Raw genomic sequence first — 22,846 nt, 5'->3', positions numbered from 1 at the left:
TTCTTCACTATCATTCTTATAACATCTGACCTGCTACTGCTTAATGTGAAACATGTCATTTGTTCACTTACAAAATTCAATTTCTTCTCTAAATATGGAAATAAATGTTATTTTTAATATCTATTAGCTTTTAATTATAAAATAACTTATTACAGCAAACAACTGATTAAAAATCTGGAGCAGATTCAAATAGTCTTCTTGTTTTATAAGAAATTGGTAGCAATGTATCATATATTTCATTTATAGTAAACAAATAAATTGTAGTATCATATCTAACTACCTTTTTCCATAAATCATCTTAACTGAGTACAGTTAAATAAATCACTTAAACCAACATTTCCATCACCAGTTCACCAAAGCACAGCTATTCTTTCCAGGACTTCACTGTTCACATGACTTCACTAGCAACTTGATAATGCTGCCAAGGTTTGGTATTGCATGATTAATGCATGATAAACTGCAATCATGTTTTGATGTAGCTAATATTCACTTCCAGATTATTTACTTTAAATGTAAATAAATATTTCCATAATTACTATGTGCAAGTTTAGCAAAAATGCTGATAGATTTGACTTCTGGATAGATAGTATATTGATTATTACTAAAGTCTTTTTCGAGTATTATGCTTAAGTTATGTTGTGAAAGGGCATTTATTTATATGTAGTATTTGTAATACAGGCACTTTATGGTAACATGGCAAGAAAAATCACTGAAAAGTGATTTTGATAAGTGTGACACCTGCAGATGATAATTGGTCAAAATGTTAGAAATAATGATTTTTGTGTATATAGTTTTTCAAATTATAAATATTCACTTGAAAAGCTTCAAAAATTCTTTATTTAAAATGGGAATATGCAGGTTTATTCAACATTGCACACATTGCTCTTTGCTAAATTTGTATTTTAAATGTTGGGTAATGCAAGTTTGGTCAACCATGTTACAACTATCTTTATCTATGTACCCACTATACAATTATTAAAGTCAATTGCAAAAAATTGGTTGCTCATCCTGTTTTACTGGGTAGTGTTTTTAAATGACCATTTGGTGTATTTACGATAAACCAGAGAACTGATGGTCACAAACACACTCCTTCGGTTATTGAATCGGTCAGCCAAGATAAAAAAAATCTCAGCCTACTATATTAGTGCACTATGTGGTACTTGGAGGTTCTCGATAAACTGACCATATTTTCTGCATTTTTTCATGACTAAGTCATGCTGCTTAATTGCGGACATATGAAAATTCAGTGTTGTGCGACATATAATTGGATTTTTAAACAAAATCACTTAGTGTGTACCTCAGATTTTGGGGCATTTGATTGTCAAGATGACCATAAATATCTTCTAGTGTGAGAACAGTTTATGTTGTGGTTTCATAACATAGTGGTTAGCATATCTGCTTTACACGGAGAAAGTCTTGAGTTGAATCCCAAGTGAACCCATATTTATTAAAAAATCCAGTAAACTGTGATCTTGATAAGAGTACTTACAGTAGATAATAATTGGTCAAGATGTTAGAAATAAAGAATTTTGTATATTTGTTTTCTTCAAATTAAAAATAATCACTTAAAAAACTTTGCAAAATGCTTACTTTAAAATGGATATACACATTTATTTATCATTGCAGTCATTGCTTTTTAATAAAGATTAATATTAAATGTTTAATTATGCAAGGTTGGTCAACCAGGCTATAACTTTCTTTAGCTAGGTGTACCACTATTAAGTATTGGGTCAATTTGCCAAAAATATGGTGCTCTGTTTTTTTAAAATTATATATAATGAAAGAACAATCACTTTGACGTTTCACCGATAATCCGGAACAGTTTACCAAAAATCACTACGACTGTCAGGACAACCAAAAAATTGAACAGTTTGTCATTGTATTGCATATTGGTTTCATAGTGTAGTGGTTATCACATCTGCTTTACACGCAGAAAGTCCTGGGTTCAATCCCAATTGGAACCATACTTTTGCACTAATTTATGATTTATAAAAATTTTCTTCACTATCATTCTTATAACATCTGACCTGCTACTGCTCAATGTGAAACATGTCATTTGTTCACTTACAAAATTCAATTTCTTCTCTAAATATGGAAATAAATGTTATTTTTAATATCTATTAGCTTTTAATTATAAAATAACTTATTACAGCAAACAAGTGATTAAAAATCTGGAGCAGATTCAAATAGTCTTCTTGTTTTATAAGAAATTGGTAGCAATGTATCATATATTTCATTTATAGTAAACAAATAAATTGTAGTATCATATCTAACTACCTTTTTCCATAAATCATCTTAACTGAGTACAGTTAAATAAATCACTTAAACCAACATTTCCATCACCAGTTCACCAAAGCACAGCTATTCTTTCCAGGACTTCACTGTTCACATGACTTCACTAGCAACTTGATAATGCTGCCAAGGTTTGGTATTGCATGATTAATGCATGATAAACTGCAATCATGTTTTGATGTAGCTAATATTCACTTCCAGATTATTTACTTTAAATGTAAATAAATATTTCCATAATTACTATGTGCAAGTTTAGCAAAAATGCTGATAGATTTGACTTCTGGATAGATAGTATATTGATTATTACTAAAGTCTTTTTCGAGTATTATGCTTAAGTTATGTTGTGAAAGGGCATTTATTTATATGTAGTATTTGTAATACAGGCACTTTATGGTAACATGGCAAGAAACATCACTGAAAAGTGATTTTAATAAGTGTGACACCTGCAGATGATAATTGGTCAAAATGTTAGAAATAATGATTTTTGTGTATATAGTTTTTCAAATTATAAATATTCACTTGAAAAGCTTCAAAAATTCTTTATTTAAAATGGGAATATGCAGGTTTATTCAACATTGCACACATTGCTCTTTGCTAAATTTGTATTTTAAATGTTGGGTAATGCAAGTTTGGTCAACCATGTTACAACTATCTTTATCTATGTACCCACTATACAATTATTAAAGTCAATTGCAAAAAATTGGTTGCTCATCCTGTTTTACTGGGTAGTGTTTTTAAATGACCATTTGGTGTATTTCCGATAAACCAGAGAACTGATGGTCACAAACACACTCCTTCGGTTATTGAATCGGTCAGCCAAGATAAAAAAAATCTCAGCCTACTATATTAGTGCACTATGTGGTACTTGGAGGTTCTCGATAAACTGACCATATTTTCTGCATTTTTTCATGACTAAGTCATGCTGCTTAATTGCGGACATATGAAAATTCAGTGTTGTGCGACATATAATTGGATTTTTAAACAAAATCACTTAGTGTGTACCTCAGATTTTGGGGCATTTGATTGTCAAGATGACCATAAATATCTTCTAGTGTGAGAACAGTTTATGTTGTGGTTTCATAACATAGTGGTTAGCATATCTGCTTTACACGGAGAAAGTCCTGAGTTCAATCCCAAGTGAACCCATATTTATTAAAAAATCCAGTAAACTGTGATCTTGATAAGAGTACTTACAGTAGATAATAATTGGTCAAGATGTTAGAAATAAAGAATTTTGTATATTTGTTTTCTTCAAATTAAAAATAATCACTTAAAAAAACTTTGCAAAATGCTTACTTTAAAATGGATATACACATTTATTTATCATTGCAGTCATTGCTTTTTAATAAAGATTAATATTAAATGTTTAATTATGCAAGGTTGGTCAACCAGGCTATAACTTTCTTTAGCTAGGTGTACCACTATTAAGTATTGGGTCAATTTGCCAAAAATATGGTGCTCTGTTTTTTTAAAATTATATATAATGAAAGAACAATCACTTTGACGTTTCACCGATAATCCGGAACAGTTTACCAAAAATCACTACGACTGTCAGGACAACCAAAAAATTGAACAGTTTGTTATTGTATTGCATATTGGTTTCATAGTGTAGTGGTTATCACCTCTGCTTTACACGCAGAAGGTCCTGGGTTCAATCCCCAGTGGAACCATATTTTTGCACTAATTTATGATTTATGAAAATTTTCTTCACTATCATTCTTATAACATCTGACCTGCTACTGCTCAATGTGAAACATGTCATTTGTTCACTTACAAAATTCAATTTCTTCTCTAAATATAGAAATAAATGTTATTTTTAATATCTATTAGCTTTTAATTATAAAATAACTTATTACAGCAAACAACTAATTAAAAATCTGGAGCAGATTCAAATAATCTTCTTGTTTTATAAGAAATTGGTAGCAATGTATCATATATTTCATTTATAGTAAACAAATAAATTGTAGTATCATATCTAACTACCTTTTTCCATAAATCATCTTAACTGAGTACAGTTAAATAAATCACTTAAACCAACATTTCCATCACCAGTTCACCAAAGCACAGCTATTCTTTCCAGGACTTCACTGTTCACATGACTTCACTAGCAACTTGATAATGCTGCCAAGGTTTGGTATTGCATGATTAATGCATGATAAACTGCAATCATGTTTTGATGTAGATAATATTCACTTCCAGATTATTTACTTTAAATGTAAATAAATATTTCCATAATTACTATGTGCAAGTTTAGCAAAAATGCTGATAGATTTGACTTCTGGATAGATAGTATATTGATTATTACTAAAGTCTTTTTCGAGTATTATGCTTAAGTTATGTTGTGAAAGGGCATTTATTTATATGTAGTATTTGTAATACAGGCACTTTATGGTAACATGGCAAGAAAAATCACTGAAAAGTGATTTTGATAAGTGTGACACCTGCAGATGATAATTGGTCAAAATGTTAGAAATAATGATTTTTGTGTATATAGTTTTTCAAATTATAAATATTCACTTGAAAAGCTTCAAAAATTCTTTATTTAAAATGGGAATATGCAGGTTTATTCAACATTGCACACATTGCTCTTTGCTAAATTTGTATTTTAAATGTTGGGTAATGCAAGTTTGGTCAACCATGTTACAACTATCTTTATCTATGTACCCACTATACAATTATTAAAGTCAATTGCAAAAAATTGGTTGCTCATCCTGTTTTACTGGGTAGTGTTTTTAAATGACCATTTGGTGTATTTCCGATAAACCAGAGAACTGATGGTCACAAACACACTCCTTCGGTTATTGAATCGGTCAGCCAAGATAAAAAAAAATCTCAGCCTACTATATTAGTGCACTATGTGGTACTTGGAGGTTCTCGATAAACTGACCATATTTTCTGCATTTTTTCATGACTAAGTCATGCTGCTTAATTGCGGACATATGAAAATTCAGTGTTGTGCGACATATAATTGGATTTTTAAACAAAATCACTTAGTGTGTACCTCAGATTTTGGGGCATTTGATTGTCAAGATGACCATAAATATCTTCTAGTGTGAGAACAGTTTATGTTGTGGTTTCATAACATAGTGGTTAGCATATCTGCTTTACACGGAGAAAGTCCTGAGTTCAATCCCAAGTGAACCCATATTTATTAAAAAATCCAGTAAACTGTGATCTTGATAAGAGTACTTACAGTAGATAATAATTGGTCAAGATGTTAGAAATAAAGAATTTTGTATATTTGTTTTCTTCAAATTAAAAATAATCACTTAAAAAACTTTGCAAAATGCTTACTTTAAAATGGATATACACTTTTATTTATCATTGCAGTCATTGCTTTTTAATAAAGATTAATATTAAATGTTTAATTATGCAAGGTTGGTCAACCAGGCTATAACTTTCTTTAGCTAGGTGTACCACTATTAAGTATTGGGTCAATTTGCCAAAAATATGGTGCTCTGTTTTTTTTAAATTATATATAATGAAAGAACAATCACTTTGACGTTTCACCGATAATCCGGAACAGTTTACCAAAAATCACTACGACTGTCAGGACAACCAAAAAATTTAACAGTTTGTTATTGTATTGCATATTGGTTTCATAGTGTAGTGGTTATCACATCTGCTTTACACGCAGAAGGTCCTGGGTTCAATCCCCAGTGGAACCATATTTTTGCACTAATTTATGATTTATGAAAATTTTCTTCACTATCATTCTTATAACATCTGACCTGCTACTGCTCAATGTGAAACATGTCATTTGTTCACTTACAAAATTCAATTTCTTCTCTAAATATGGAAATAAATGTTATTTTTAATATCTATTAGCTTTTAATTATAAAATAACTTATTACAGCAAACAACTGATTAAAAATCTGGAGCAGATTCAAATAATCTTCTTGTTTTATAAGAAATTGGTAGCAATGTATCATATATTTCATTTATAGTAAACAAATAAATTGTAGTATCATATCTAACTACCTTTTTCCATAAATCATCTTAACTGAGTACAGTTAAATAAATCACTTAAACCAACATTTCCATCACCAGTTCATCAATGCACAGCTATTCTTTCCAGGACATCACTGTTCACATGACTTCACTAGCAACTTGATAATGCTACCAAGGTTTGGTATTGCATGATTAATGCATGATAAACTGCAATCATGTTTTGATGTAGCTAATATTCACTTCCAGATTATTTACTTTAAATGTAAATAAATATTTCCATAATTACTATGTGCAAGTTTAGCAAAAATGCTGATAGATTTGACTTCTGGATAGATAGTATATTGACTATTACTAAAGTCTTTTTCGAGTATTATGCTTAAGTTATGTTGTGAAAGGGCATTTATTTATATGTAGTATTTGTAATACAGGCACTTTATGGTAACATGGCAAGAAAAATCACTGAAAAGTGATTTTGATAAGTGTGACACCTGCAGATGATAATTGGTCAAAATGTTAGAAATAATGATTTTTGTGTATATAGTTTTTCAAATTATAAATATTCACTTGAAAAGCTTCAAAAATTCTTTATTTAAAATGGGAATATGCAGGTTTATTCAACATTGCACACATTGCTCTTTGCTAAATTTGTATTTTAAATGTTGGGTAATGCAAGTTTGGTCAACCATGTTACAACTATCTTTATCTATGTACCCACTATACAATTATTAAAGTCAATTGCAAAAAATTGGTTGCTCATCCTGTTTTACTGGGTAGTGTTTTTAAATGACCATTTGGTGTATTTCCGATAAACCAGAGAACTGATGGTCACAAACACACTCCTTCGGTTATTGAATCGGTCAGCCAAGATAAAAAAAATCTCAGCCTACTATATTAGTGCACTATGTGGTACTTGGAGGTTCTCGATAAACTGACCATATTTTCTGCATTTTTTCATGACTAAGTCATGCTGCTTAATTGCGGACATATGAAAATTCAGTGTTGTGCGACATATAATTGGATTTTTAAACAAAATCACTTAGTGTGTACCTCAGATTTTGGGGCATTTGATTGTCAAGATGACAATAAATATCTTCTAGTGTGAGAACAGTTTATGTTGTGGTTTCATAACATAGTGGTTAGCATATCTGCTTTGCACAGAGAAAGTCCTAAGTTCAATCCCAAGTGAACCCATATTTATTAAAAAATCCAGTAAACTGTGATCTTGATAAGAGTACTTACATTAGATAATAATTGGTCAAGATGTTAGAAATAAAGAATTTTGTATATTTGTCTTCTTCAAATTAAAAATAATCACTTAAAAAACTTTGCAAAATGCTTACTTTAAAATGGATATACACATTTATTTATCATTGCAGTCATTGCTTTTTAATAAAGATTAATATTAAATGTTTAATTATGCAAGGTTGGTCAACCAGGCTATAACTTTCTTTAGCTAGGTGTACCACTATTAAGTATTGGGTCAATTTGCCAAAAATATGGTGCTCTGTTTTTTTTTAAATTATATATAATGAAAGAACAATCACTTTGACGTTTCACCGATAATCCGGAACAGTTTACCAAAAATCACTACGACTGTCAGGACAACCAAAAAATTGAACAGTTTGTTATTGTATCGCATATTGGTTTCATAGTGTAGTGGTTATCACATCTGCTTTACACGCAGAAGGTCCTGGGTTCAATCCCCAGTGGAACCATATTTTTGCACTAATTTATGATTTATGAAAATTTTCTTCACTATCATTCTTATAACATCTGACCTGCTACTGCTCAATGTGAAACATGTCATTTGTTCACTTACAAAATTCAATTTCTTCTCTAAATATGGAAATAAATGTTATTTTTAATATTTATTAGCTTTTAATTATAAAATGACTTATTACAGCAAACAACTGATTAAAAATCTGGAGCAGATTCAAATAATCTTCTTGTTTTATAAGAAATTGGTAGCAATGTATCATATATTTCACTTATAGTAAACAAATAAATTGTAGTATCATATCTAACTACCTTTTTCCATAAATCATCTTAACTGAGTACAGTTAAATAAATCACTTAAACCAACATTTCCATCACCAGTTCACCAAAGCACAGCTATTCTTTCCAGGACTTCACTGTTCACATGACTTGACTAGCAACTTGATAATGCTGCCAAGGTTTGGTATTGCATGATTAATGCATGATAAACTGCAATCATGTTTTGATGTAGCTAATATTCACTTCCAGATTATTTACTTTAAATGTAAATAAATATTTCCATAATTACTATGTGCAAGTTTAGCAAAAATGCTGATAGATTTGACTTCTGGATAGATAGTATATTGATTATTACTAAAGTCTTTTTCGAGTATTATGCTTAAGTTATGTTGTGAAAGGGCATTTATTTATATGTAGTATTTGTAATACAGGCACTTTATGGTAACATGGCAAGAAAAATCACTGAAAAGTGATTTTGATAAGTGTGACACCTGCAGATGATAATTGGTCAAAATGTTAGAAATAATGATTTTTGTGTATATAGTTTTTCAAATTATAAATATTCACTTGAAAAGCTTCAAAAATTATTTATTTAAAATGGGAATATGCAGGTTTATTAAACATTGCACACATTGCTCTTTGCTAAATTTTCATTTTAAATGTTGGGTAATGCAAGTTTGGTCAACCATGTTACAACTGTCTTTATCTATGTACCCACTATACAATTATTAAAGTCAATTGCAAAAAAATTGGTTGCTCATCCTGTTTTACTGGGTAGTGTTTTTAAATGACCATTTGGTGTATTTCCGATAAACCAGAGAACTGATGGTCACAAACACACTCCTTCGGTTATTGAATCGGTCAGCCAAGATAAAAAAAAATCTCAGCCTACTATATTAGTGCACTATGTGGTACTTGGAGGTTCTCGATAAACTGACCATATTTTCTGCATTTTTTCATGACTAAGTCATGCTGCTTAATTGTGGACATATGAAAATTCAGTGTTGTGCGACATATAATTGGATTTTTAAACAAAATCACTTAGTGTGTACCTCAGATTTTGGGGCATTTGATTGTCAAGATGACCATAAATATCTTCTAGTGTGAGAACAGTTTATGTTGTGGTTTCATAACATAGTGGTTAGCATATCTGCTTTACACGGAGAAAGTCCTGAGTTCAATCCCAAGTGAACCCATATTTATTAAAAAATCCAGTAACTGTGATCTTGATAAGAGTACTTACAGTAGATAATAATTAGTCAAGATGTTAGAAATAAAGAATTTTGTATATTTGTTTTCTTCAAATTAAAAATAATCACTTAAAAAACTTTGCAAAATGCTTACTTTAAAATGGATATACACATTTATTTATAATTGCAGTCATTGCTTTTTAATAAAGATTAATATTAAATGTTTAATTATGCAAGGTTGGTCAACCAGGCTATAACTTTCTTTAGCTAGGTGTACCACTATTAAGTATTGGGTCAATTTTCCAAAAATATGGTGCTCTGTTTTTTTTAAATTATATATAATGAAAGAACAATCACTTTGACGTTTTACCGATAATCCGGAACAGTTTACCAAAAATCACTACGACTGTCAGGACAACCAAAAAATTGAACAGTTTGTTATTGTATTGCATATTGGTTTCATAGTGTAGTGGTTATCACCTCTGCTTTACACGCAGAAGGTCCTGGGTTCAATCCCCAGTGGAACCATATTTTTGCACTAATTTATGATTTATGAAAATTTTCTTCACTATCATTCTTATAACATCTGACCTGCTACTGCTCAATGTGAAACATGTAATTTGTTCACTTACAAAATTCAATTTCTTCTCTAAATATGGAAATAAATGTTATTTTTAATATCTATTAGCTTTTAATTATAAAATAACTTATTACAGCAAACAACTGATTAAAAATCTGGAGCAGATTCAAATAATCTTCTTGTTTTATAAGAAATTGGTAGCAATGTATCATATATTTCACTTATAGTAAACAAATAAATTGTAGTATCATATCTAACTACCTTTTTCCATAAATCATCTTAACTGAGTACAGTTAAATAAATCACTTAAACCAACATTTCCATCACCAGTTCACCAAAGCACAGCTATTCTTTCCAGGACTTCACTGTTCACATGACTTCACTAGCAACTTGATAATGCTGCCAAGGTTTGGTATTGCATGATTAATGCATGATAAACTGCAATCATGTTTTGATGTAGCTAATATTCACTTCCAGATTATTTACTTTAAATGTAAATAAATATTTCCATAATTACTATGTGCAAGTTTAGCAAAAATGCTGATAGATTTGACTTCTGGATAGATAGTATATTGATTATTACTAAAGTCTTTTTCGAGTATTATGCTTAAGTTATGTTGTGAAAGGGCATTTATTTATATGTAGTATTTGTAATACAGGCACTTTATGGTAACATGGCAAGAAAAATCACTGAAAAGTGATTTTGATAAGTGTGACACCTGCAGATGATAATTGGTCAAAATGTTAGAAATAATGATTTTTGTGTATATAGTTTTTCAAATTATAAATATTCACTTGAAAAGCTTCAAAAATTCTTTATTTAAAATGGGAATATGCAGGTTTATTAAACATTGCACACATTGCTCTTTGCTAAATTTTTATTTTAAATGTTGGGTAATGCAAGTTTGGTCAACCATGTTACAACTGTCTTTATCTATGTACCCACTATACAATTATTAAAGTCAATTGCAAAAAAATTGGTTGCTCATCCTGTTTTACTGGGTAGTGTTTTTAAATGACCATTTGGTGTATTTCCGATAAACCAGAGAACTGATGGTCACAAACACACTCCTTCGGTTATTGAATCGGTCAGCCAAGATAAAAAAAATCTCAGCCTACTATATTAGTGCACTATGTGGTACTTGGAGGTTCTCGATAAACTGACCATATTTTCTGCATTTTTTCATGACTAAGTCATGCTGCTTAATTGCGGACATATGAAAATTCAGTGTTGTGCGACATATAATTGGATTTTTAAACAAAATCACTTAGTGTGTACCTCAGATTTTGGGGCATTTGATTGTCAAGATGACCATAAATATCTTCTAGTGTGAAAACAGTTTATGTTGTGGTTTCATAACATAGTGGTTAGCATATCTGCTTTACTCGGAGAAAGTCCTGAGTTCAATCCCAAGTGAACCCATATTTATTAAAAAATCCAGTAAACTGTGATCTTGATAAGAGTACTTACAGTAGATAATAATTGGTCAAGATGTTAGAAATAAAGAATTTTGTATATTTGTTTTCTTCAAATTAAAAATAATCACTTAAAAAAACTTTGCAAAATGCTTACTTTAAAATGGATATACACATTTATTTATCATTGCAGTCATTGCTTTTTAATAAAGATTAATATTAAATGTTTAATTATGCAAGGTTGGTCAACCAGGCTATAACTTTCTTTAGCTAGGTGTACCACTATTAAGTATTGGGTCAATTTGCCAAAAATATGGTGCTCTGTTTTTTTAAAATTATATATAATGAAAGAACAATCACTTTGACGTTTCACCGATAATCCGGAACAGTTTACCAAAAATCACTACGACTGTCAGGACAACCAAAAAATTGAACAGTTTGTTATTGTATTGCATATTGGTTTCATAGTGTAGTGGTTATCACCTCTGCTTTACACGCAGAAGGTCCTGGGTTCAATCCCCAGTGGAACCATATTTTTGCACTAATTTATGATTTATGAAAATTTTCTTCACTATCATTCTTATAACATCTGACCTGCTACTGCTCAATGTGAAACATGTCATTTGTTCACTTACAAAATTCAATTTCTTCTCTAAATATGGAAATAAATGTTATTTTTAATATCTATTAGCTTTTAATTATAAAATAACTTATTACAGCAAACAACTGATTAAAAATCTGGAGCAGATTCAAATAATCTTCTTGTTTTATAAGAAATTGGTAGCAATGTATCATATATTTCACTTATAGTAAACAAATAAATTGTAGTATCATATCTAACTACCTTTTTCCATAAATCATCTTAACTGAGTACAGTTAAATAAATCACTTAAACCAACATTTCCATCACCAGTTCACCAAAGCACAGCTATTCTTTCCAGGACTTCACTGTTCACATGACTTCACTAGCAACTTGATAATGCTGCCAAGGTTTGGTATTGCATGATTAATGCATGATAAACTGCAATCATGTTTTGATGTAGCTAATATTCACTTCCAGATTATTTACTTTAAATGTAAATAAATATTTCCATAATTACTATGTGCAAGTTTAGCAAAAATGCTGATAGATTTGACTTCTGGATAGATAGTATATTGATTATTACTAAAGTCTTTTTCGAGTATTATGCTTAAGTTATGTTGTGAAAGGGCATTTATTTATATGTAGTATTTGTAATACAGGCACTTTATGGTAACATGGCAAGAAAAATCACTGAAAAGTGATTTTGATAAGTGTGACACCTGCAGATGATAATTGGTCAAAATGTTAGAAATAATGATTTTTGTGTATATAGTTTTTCAAATTATAAATATTCACTTGAAAAGCTTCAAAAATTCTTTATTTAAAATGGGAATATGCAGGTTTATTAAACATTGCACACATTGCTCTTTGCTAAATTTTTATTTTAAATGTTGGGTAATGCAAGTTTGGTCAACCATGTTACAACTGTCTTTATCTATGTACCCACTATACAATTATTAAAGTCAATTGCAAAAAAATTGGTTGCTCATCCTGTTTTACTGGGTAGTGTTTTTAAATGACCATTTGGTGTATTTCCGATAAACCAGAGAACTGATGGTCACAAACACACTCCTTCGGTTATTGAATCGGTCAGCCAAGATAAAAAAAATCTCAGCCTACTATATTAGTGCACTATGTGGTACTTGGAGGTTCTCGATAAACTGACCATATTTTCTGCATTTTTTCATGACTAAGTCATGCTGCTTAATTGCGGACATATGAAAATTCAGTGTTGTGCGACATATAATTGGATTTTTAAACAAAATCACTTAGTGTGTACCTCAGATTTTGGGGCATTTGATTGTCAAGATGACCATAAATATCTTCTAGTGTGAAAACAGTTTATGTTGTGGTTTCATAACATAGTGGTTAGCATATCTGCTTTACTCGGAGAAAGTCCTGAGTTCAATCCCAAGTGAACCCATATTTATTAAAAAATCCAGTAAACTGTGATCTTGATAAGAGTACTTACAGTAGATAATAATTGGTCAAGATGTTAGAAATAAAGAATTTTGTATATTTGTTTTCTTCAAATTAAAAATAATCACTTAAAAAAACTTTGCAAAATGCTTACTTTAAAATGGATATACACATTTATTTATCATTGCAGTCATTGCTTTTTAATAAAGATTAATATTAAATGTTTAATTATGCAAGGTTGGTCAACCAGGCTATAACTTTCTTTAGCTAGGTGTACCACTATTAAGTATTGGGTCAATTTGCCAAAAATATGGTGCTCTGTTTTTTTAAAATTATATATAATGAAAGAACAATCACTTTGACGTTTCACCGATAATCCGGAACAGTTTACCAAAAATCACTACGACTGTCAGGACAACCAAAAAATTGAACAGTTTGTTATTGTATTGCATATTGGTTTCATAGTGTAGTGGTTATCACCTCTGCTTTACACGCAGAAGGTCCTGGGTTCAATCCCCAGTGGAACCATATTTTTGCACTAATTTATGATTTATGAAAATTTTCTTCACTATCATTCTTATAACATCTGACCTGCTACTGCTCAATGTGAAACATGTCATTTGTTCACTTACAAAATTCAATTTCTTCTCTAAATATGGAAATAAATGTTATTTTTAATATCTATTAGCTTTTAATTATAAAATAACTTATTACAGCAAACAACTGATTAAAAATCTGGAGCAGATTCAAATAATCTTCTTGTTTTATAAGAAATTGGTAGCAATGTATCATATATTTCACTTATAGTAAACAAATAAATTGTAGTATCATATCTAACTACCTTTTTCCATAAATCATCTTAACTGAGTACAGTTAAATAAATCACTTAAACCAACATTTCCATCACCAGTTCACCAAAGCACAGCTATTCTTTCCAGGACTTCACTGTTCACATGACTTCACTAGCAACTTGATAATGCTGCCAAGGTTTGGTATTGCATGATTAATGCATGATAAACTGCAATCATGTTTTGATGTAGCTAATATTCACTTCCAGATTATTTACTTTAAATGTAAATAAATATTTCCATAATTACTATGTGCAAGTTTAGCAAAAATGCTGATAGATTTGACTTCTGGATAGATAGTATATTGATTATTACTAAAGTCTTTTTCGAGTATTATGCTTAAGTTATGTTGTGAAAGGGCATTTATTTATATGTAGTATTTGTAATACAGGCACTTTATGGTAACATGGCAAGAAAAATCACTGAAAAGTGATTTTGATAAGTGTGACACCTGCAGATGATAATTGGTCAAAATGTTAGAAATAATGATTTTTGTGTATATAGTTTTTCAAATTATAAATATTCACTTGAAAAGCTTCAAAAATTCTTTATTTAAAATGGGAATATGCAGGTTTATTAAACATTGCACACATTGCTCTTTGCTAAATTTTTATTTTAAATGTTGGGTAATGCAAGTTTGGTCAACCATGTTACAACTGTCTTTATCTATGTACCCACTATACAATTATTAAAGTCAATTGCAAAAAAATTGGTTGCTCATCCTGTTTTACTGGGTAGTGTTTTTAAATGACCATTTGGTGTATTTCCGATAAACCAGAGAACTGATGGTCACAAACACACTCCTTCGGTTATTGAATCGGTCAGCCAAGATAAAAAAAATCTCAGCCTACTATATTAGTGCACTATGTGGTACTTGGAGGTTCTCGATAAACTGACCATATTTTCTGCATTTTTTCATGACTAAGTCATGCTGCTTAATTGCGGACATATGAAAATTCAGTGTTGTGCGACATATAATTGGATTTTTAAACAAAATCACTTAGTGTGTACCTCAGATTTTGGGGCATTTGATTGTCAAGATGACCATAGATATCTTCTAGTGTGAGAACAGTTTATGTTGTGGTTTCATAACATAGTGGTTAGCATATCTGCTTTACACGGAGAAAGTCCTGAGTTCAATCCCAAGTGAACCCATATTTATTAAAAAATCCAGTAAACTGTGATCTTGATAAGAGTACTTACAGTAGATAATAATTGGTCAAGATGTTAGAAATAAAGAATTTTGTATATTTGTTTTCTTCAAATTAAAAATAATCACTTAAAAAAACTTTGCAAAATGCTTACTTTAAAATGGATATACACATTTATTTATCATTGCAGTCATTGCTTTTTAATAAAGATTAATATTAAATGTTTAATTATGCAAGGTTGGTCAACCAGGCTATAACTTTCTTTAGCTAGGTGTACCACTATTAAGTATTGGGTCAATTTGCCAAAAATATGGTGCTCTGTTTTTTTAAAATTATATATAATGAAAGAACAATCACTTTGACGTTTCACCGATAATCCGGAACAGTTTACCAAAAATCACTACGACTGTCAGGACAACCAAAAAATTGAACAGTTTGTTATTGTATTGCATATTGGTTTCATAGTGTAGTGGTTATCACCTCTGCTTTACATGCAGAAGGTCCTGGGTTCAATCCCCAATGGAACCATATTTTTGCACTAATTTATGATTTATGAAAATTTTCTTCACTATCATTCTTATAACATCTGACCTGCTACTGCTCAATGTGAAACATGTCATTTGTTCACTTACAAAATTCAATTTCTTCTCTAAATATGGAAATAAATGTTATTTTTAATATCTATTAGCTTTTAATTATAAAATAACTTATTACAGCAAACAACTGATTAAAAATCTGGAGCAGATTCAAATAATCTTCTTGTTTTATAAGAAATTGGTAGCAATGTATCATATATTTCACTTATAGTAAACAAATAAATTGTAGTATCATATCTAACTACCTTTTTCCATAAATCATCTTAACTGAGTACAGTTAAATAAATCACTTAAACCAACATTTCCATCACCAGTTCACCAAAGCACAGCTATTCTTTCCAGGACTTCACTGTTCACATGACTTCACTAGCAACTTGATAATGCTGCCAAGGTTTGGTATTGCATGATTAATGCATGATTAACTGCAATCATGTTTTGATGTAGCTAATATTCACTTCCAGATTATTTACTTTAAATGTAAATAAATATTTCCATAATTACTATGTGCAAGTTTAGCAAAAATGCTGATAGATTTGACTTCTGGATAGATAGTATATTGATTATTACTAAAGTCTTTTTCGAGTATTATGCTTAAGTTATGTTGTGAAAGGGCATTTATTTATATGTAGTATTTGTAATACAGGCACTTTATGGTAACATGGCAAGAAAAATCACTGAAAAGTGATTTTGATAAGTGTGACACCTGCAGATGATAATTGGTCAAAATGTTAGAAATAATGATTTTTGTGTATAGAGTTTTTCAAATTATAAATATTCACTTGAAAAGCTTCAAAAATTCTTTATTTAAAATGGGAATATGCAGGTTTATTAAACATTGCACACATTGCTCTTTGCTAAATTTTTATTTTAAATGTTGGGTAATGCAAGTTTGGTCAACCATGTTACAACTGTCTTTATCTATGTACCCACTATACAATTATTAAAGTCAATTGCAAAAAAATTGGTTGCTCATCCTGTTTTACTGGGTAGTGTTTTTAAATGACCATTTGGTGTATTTCCGATAAACCAGAGAACTGATGGTCACAAACACACTCCTTCGGTTATTGAATCGGTCAGCCAAGATAAAAAAAATCTCAGCCTACTATATTAGTGCACTATGTGGTACTTGGAGGTTCTCGATAAACTGACCATATTTTCTGCATTTTTTCATGACTAAGTCATGCTGCTTAATTGCGGACATATGAAAATTCAGTGTTGTGCGACATATAATTGGATTTTTAAACAAAATCACTTAGTGTGTACCTCAGATTTTGGGGCATTTGATTGTCAAGATGACCATAAATATCTTCTAGTGTGAGAACAGTTTATGTTGTGGTTTCATAACATAGTGGTTAGCATATCTGCTTTACACGGAGAAAGTCCTGAGTTCAATCCCAAGTGAACCCATATTTATTAAAAAATCCAGTAAACTGTGATCTTGATAAGAGTACTTACAGTAGATAATAATTGGTCAAGATGTTAGAAATAAAGAATTTTGTATATTTGTTTTCTTCAAATTAAAAATAATCACTTAAAAAAACTTTGCAAAATGCTTACTTTAAAATGGATATACACATTTATTTATCATTGCAGTCATTGCTTTTTAATAAAGATTAATATTAAATGTTTAATTATGCAAGGTTGGTCAACCAGGCTATAACTTTCTTTAGCTAGGTGTACCACTATTAAGTATTGGGTCAATTTGCCAAAAATATGGTGCTCTGTTTTTTTAAAATTATATATAATGAAAGAACAATCACTTTGACGTTTCACCGATAATCCGGAACAGTTTACCAAAAATCACTACGACTGTCAGGACAACCAAAAAATTGAACAGTTTGTTATTGTATTGCATATTGGTTTCATAGTGTAGTGGTTATCACCTCTGCTTTACACGCAGAAGGTCCTGGGTTCAATCCCCAGTGGAACCATATTTTTGCACTAATTTATGATTTATGAAAATTTTCTTCACTATCATTCTTATAACATCTGACCTGCTACTGCTCAATGTGAAACATGTCATTTGTTCACTTACAAAATTCAATTTCTTCTCTAAATATAGAAATAAATGTTATTTTTAATATCTATTAGCTTTTAATTATAAAATAACTTATTACAGCAAACAACTAATTAAAAATCTGGAGCAGATTCAAATAATCTTCGTGTTTTATAAGAAATTGGTAGCAATGTATCATATATTTCATTTATAGTAAACAAATAAATTGTAGTATCATATCTAACTACCTTTTTCCATAAATCATCTTAACTGAGTACAGTTAAATAAATCACTTAAACCAACATTTCCATCACCAGTTCACCAAAGCACAGCTATTCTTTCCAGGACTTCACTGTTCACATGACTTCACTAGCAACTTGATAATGCTGCCAAGGTTTGGTATTGCATGATTAATGCATGATAAACTGCAATCATGTTTTCATGTAGATAATATTCACTTCCAGATTATTTACTTTAAATGTAAATAAATATTTCCATAATTACTATGTGCAAGTTTAGCAAAAATGCTGATAGATTTGACTTCTGGATAGATAGTATATTGATTATTACTAAAGTCTTTTTCGAGTATTATGCTTAAGTTATGTTGTGAAAGGGCATTTATTTATATGTAGTATTTGTAATACAGGCACTTTATGGTAACATGGCAAGAAAAATCACTGAAAAGTGATTTTGATAAGTGTGACACCTGCAGATGATAATTGGTCAAAATGTTAGAAATAATGATTTTTGTGTATATAGTTTTTCAAATTATAAATATTCACTTGAAAAGCTTCAAAAATTCTTTATTTAAAATGGGAATATGCAGGTTTATTCAACATTGCACACATTGCTCTTTGCTAAATTTGTATTTTAAATGTTGGGTAATGCAAGTTTGGTCAACCATGTTACAACTATCTTTATCTATGTACCCACTATACAATTATTAAAGTCAATTGCAAAAAATTGGTTGCTCATCCTGTTTTACTGGGTAGTGTTTTTAAATGACCATTTGGTGTATTTCCGATAAACCAGAGAACTGATGGTCACAAACACACTCCTTCGGTTATTGAATCGGTCAGCCAAGATAAAAAAAAATCTCAGCCTACTATATTAGTGCACTATGTGGTACTTGGAGGTTCTCGATAAACTGACCATATTTTCTGCATTTTTTCATGACTAAGTCATGCTGCTTAATTGCGGACATATGAAAATTCAGTGTTGTGCGACATATAATTGGATTTTTAAACAAAATCACTTAGTGTGTACCTCAGATTTTGGGGCATTTGATTGTCAAGATGACCATAAATATCTTCTAGTGTGAGAACAGTTTATGTTGTGGTTTCATAACATAGTGGTTAGCATATCTGCTTTACACGGAGAAAGTCCTGAGTTCAATCCCAAGTGAACCAATATTTATTAAAAAATCCAGTAAACTGTGATCTTGATAAGAGTACTTACAGTAGATAATAATTGGTCAAGATGTTAGAAATAAAGAATTTTGTATATTTGTCTTCTTCAAATTAAAAATAATCACTTAAAAAACTTTGCAAAATGCTTACTTTAAAATGGATATACACTTTTATTTATCATTGCAGTCATTGCTTTTTAATAAAGATTAATATTAAATGTTTAATTATGCAAGGTTGGTCAACCAGGCTATAACTTTCTTTAGCTAGGTGTACCACTATTAAGTATTGGGTCAATTTGCCAAAAATATGGTGCTCTGTTTTTTTTAAATTATATATAATGAAAGAACAATCACTTTGACGTTTCACCGATAATCCGGAACAGTTTACCAAAAATCACTGCGACTGTCAGGACAACCAAAAAATTTAACAGTTTGTTATTGTATCGCATATTGGTTTCATAGTGTAGTGGTTATCACATCTGCTTTACACGCAGAAGGTCCTGGGTTCAATCCCCAGTGGAACCATATTTTTGCACTAATTTATGATTTATGAAAATTTTCTTCACTATCATTCTTATAACATCTGACCTGCTACTGCTCAATGTGAAACATGTCATTTGTTCACTTACAAAATTCAATTTCTTCTCTAAATATGGAAATAAATGTTATTTTTAATATTTATTAGCTTTTAATTATAAAATAACTTATTACAGCAAACAACTGATTAAAAATCTGGAGCAGATTCAAATAATCTTCTTGTTTTATAAGAAATTGGTAGCAATGTATCATATATTTCACTTATAGTAAACAAATAAATTGTAGTATCATATCTAACTACCTTTTTCCATAAATCATCTTAACTGAGTACAGTTAAATAAATCACTTAAACCAACATTTCCATCACCAGTTCACCAAAGCACAGCTATTCTTTCCAGGACTTCACTGTTCACATGACTTCACTAGCAACTTGATAATGCTGCCAAGGTTTGGTATTGCATGATTAATGCATGATAAACTGCAATCATGTTTTGATGTAGCTAATATTCACTTCCAGATTATTTACTTTAAATGTAAATAAATATTTCCATAATTACTATGTGCAAGTTTAGCAAAAATGCTGATAGATTTGACTTCTGGATAGATAGTATATTGATTATTACTAAAGTCTTTTTCGAGTATTATGCTTAAGTTATGTTGTGAAAGGGCATTTATTTATATGTAGTATTTGTAATACAGGCACTTTATGGTAACATGGCAAGAAAAATCACTGAAAAGTGATTTTGATAAGTGTGACACCTGCAGATGATAATTGGTCAAAATGTTAGAAATAATGATTTTTGTGTATATAGTTTTTCAAATTATAAATATTCACTTGAAAAGCTTCAAAAATTCTTTATTTAAAATGGGAATATGCAGGTTTATTAAACATTGCACACATTGCTCTTTGCTAAATTTTTATTTTAAATGTTGGGTAATGCAAGTTTGGTCAACCATGTTACAACTGTCTTTATCTATGTACCCACTATACAATTATTAAAGTCAATTGCAAAAAAATTGGTTGCTCATCCTGTTTTACTGGGTAGTGTTTTTAAATGACCATTTGGTGTATTTCCGATAAACCAGAGAACTGATGGTCACAAACACACTGCTTCGGTTATTGAATCGGTCAGCCAAGATAAAAAAAATCTCAGCCTACTATATTAGTGCACTATGTGGTACTTGGAGGTTCTCGATAAACTGACCATATTTTCTGCATTTTTTCATGACTAAGTCATGCTGCTTAATTGCGGACATATGAAAATTCAGTGTTGTGCGACATATAATTGGATTTTTAAACAAAATCACTTAGTGTGTACCTCAGATTTTGGGGCATTTGATTGTCAAGATGACCATAAATATCTTCTAGTGTGAGAACAGTTTATGTTGTGGTTTCATAACATAGTGGTTAGCATATCTGCTTTACACGGAGAAAGTCCTGAGTTCAATCCCAAGTGAACCCATATTTATTAAAAAATCCAGTAAACTGTGATCTTGATAAGAGTACTTACAGTAGATAATAATTGGTCAAGATGTTAGAAATAAAGAATTTTGTATATTTGTTTTCTTCAAATTAAAAATAATCACTTAAAAAAACTTTGCAAAATGCTTACTTTAAAATGGATATACACATTTATTTATCATTGCAGTCATTGCTTTTTAATAAAGATTAATATTAAATGTTTAATTATGCAAGGTTGGTCAACCAGGCTATAACTTTCTTTAGCTAGGTGTACCACTATTAAGTATTGGGTCAATTTGCCAAAAATATGGTGCTCTGTTTTTTTAAAATTATATATAATGAAAGAACAATCACTTTGACGTTTCACCGATAATCCGGAACAGTTTACCAAAAATCACTACGACTGTCAGGACAACCAAAAAATTGAACAGTTTGTTATTGTATTGCATATTGGTTTCATAGTGTAGTGGTTATCACCTCTGCTTTACACGCAGAAGGTCCTGTGTTCAATCCCCAGTGGAACCATATTTTTGCACTAATTTATGATTTATGAAAATTTTCTTCACTATCATTCTTATAACATCTGACCTGCTACTGCTCAATGTGAAACATGTCATTTGTTCACTTACAAAATTCAATTTCTTCTCTAAATATAGAAATAAATGTTATTTTTAATATCTATTAGCTTTTAATTATAAAATAACTTATTACAGCAAACAACTAATTAAAAATCTGGAGCAGATTCAAATAATCTTCTTGTTTTATAAGAAATTGGTAGCAATGTATCATATATTTCATTTATAGTAAACAAATAAATTGTAGTATCATATCTAACTACCTTTTTCCATAAATCATCTTAACTGAGTACAGTTAAATAAATCACTTAAACCAACATTTCCATCACCAGTTCACCAAAGCACAGCTATTCTTTCCAGGACTTTCTACTGTTCACATGACTTCACTAGCAACTTGATAATGCTGCCAAGGTTTGGTATTGCATGATTAATGCATGATAAACTGCAATCATGTTTTGATGTAGATAATATTCACTTCCAGATTATTTACTTTAAATGTAAATAAATATTTCCATAATTACTATGTGCAAGTTTAGCAAAAATGCTGATAGATTTGACTTCTGGATAGATAGTATATTGATTATTACTAAAGTCTTTTTCGAGTATTATGCTTAAGTTATGTTGTGAAAGGGCATTTATTTATATGTAGTATTTGTAATACAGGCACTTTATGGTAACATGGCAAGAAAAATCACTGAAAAGTGATTTTGATAAGTGTGACACCTGCAGATGATAATTGGTCAAAATGTTAGAAATAATGATTTTTGTGTATATAGTTTTTCAAATTATAAATATTCACTTGAAAAGCTTCAAAAATTCTTTATTTAAAATGGGAATATGCAGGTTT

The 22,846-nt window shown here is 30.1% G+C and overlaps 10 non-coding genes across 10 annotated transcripts; all 10 read left to right on the top strand.

Annotated features, from left to right (window-relative positions):
• Positions 1 to 3,889: 3,889 nt before the first annotated feature.
• On the top strand, positions 3,890 to 3,962 carry TRNAV-UAC (transfer RNA valine (anticodon UAC)). The gene has a single exon. It is a non-coding gene; the product is annotated as a tRNA-Val (tRNA).
• A 1,925-nt stretch (positions 3,963 to 5,887) lies between these two features.
• Positions 5,888 to 5,960, top strand: TRNAV-UAC (transfer RNA valine (anticodon UAC)). Its single transcript has one exon. It is a non-coding gene; the product is annotated as a tRNA-Val (tRNA).
• A 1,925-nt stretch (positions 5,961 to 7,885) lies between these two features.
• On the top strand, positions 7,886 to 7,958 carry TRNAV-UAC (transfer RNA valine (anticodon UAC)). Its single transcript has one exon. It is a non-coding gene; the product is annotated as a tRNA-Val (tRNA).
• A 1,925-nt stretch (positions 7,959 to 9,883) lies between these two features.
• On the top strand, positions 9,884 to 9,956 carry TRNAV-UAC (transfer RNA valine (anticodon UAC)). The gene has a single exon. It is a non-coding gene; the product is annotated as a tRNA-Val (tRNA).
• A 1,926-nt stretch (positions 9,957 to 11,882) lies between these two features.
• Positions 11,883 to 11,955, top strand: TRNAV-UAC (transfer RNA valine (anticodon UAC)). Its single transcript has one exon. It is a non-coding gene; the product is annotated as a tRNA-Val (tRNA).
• Positions 11,956 to 13,881: 1,926 nt separating this feature from the next.
• Positions 13,882 to 13,954, top strand: TRNAV-UAC (transfer RNA valine (anticodon UAC)). Its single transcript has one exon. It is a non-coding gene; the product is annotated as a tRNA-Val (tRNA).
• A 1,926-nt stretch (positions 13,955 to 15,880) lies between these two features.
• On the top strand, positions 15,881 to 15,953 carry TRNAV-UAC (transfer RNA valine (anticodon UAC)). Its single transcript has one exon. It is a non-coding gene; the product is annotated as a tRNA-Val (tRNA).
• Positions 15,954 to 17,879: 1,926 nt separating this feature from the next.
• TRNAV-UAC (transfer RNA valine (anticodon UAC)) lies at positions 17,880 to 17,952 on the top strand. The gene has a single exon. It is a non-coding gene; the product is annotated as a tRNA-Val (tRNA).
• Positions 17,953 to 19,877: 1,925 nt separating this feature from the next.
• On the top strand, positions 19,878 to 19,950 carry TRNAV-UAC (transfer RNA valine (anticodon UAC)). Its single transcript has one exon. It is a non-coding gene; the product is annotated as a tRNA-Val (tRNA).
• A 1,926-nt stretch (positions 19,951 to 21,876) lies between these two features.
• TRNAV-UAC (transfer RNA valine (anticodon UAC)) lies at positions 21,877 to 21,949 on the top strand. The gene has a single exon. It is a non-coding gene; the product is annotated as a tRNA-Val (tRNA).
• The last annotated feature ends 897 nt before the right edge of the window (positions 21,950 to 22,846 follow it).

Source organism: Pseudophryne corroboree, chromosome 11 (assembly GCF_028390025.1).
Source record: "Pseudophryne corroboree isolate aPseCor3 chromosome 11, aPseCor3.hap2, whole genome shotgun sequence".
Classification (NCBI taxonomy): Eukaryota; Metazoa; Chordata; class Amphibia; order Anura; family Myobatrachidae; genus Pseudophryne; species Pseudophryne corroboree.
Note: the sequence above shows the minus strand (reverse complement) of the source record. Positions and strands in the feature narration are given on the sequence as shown.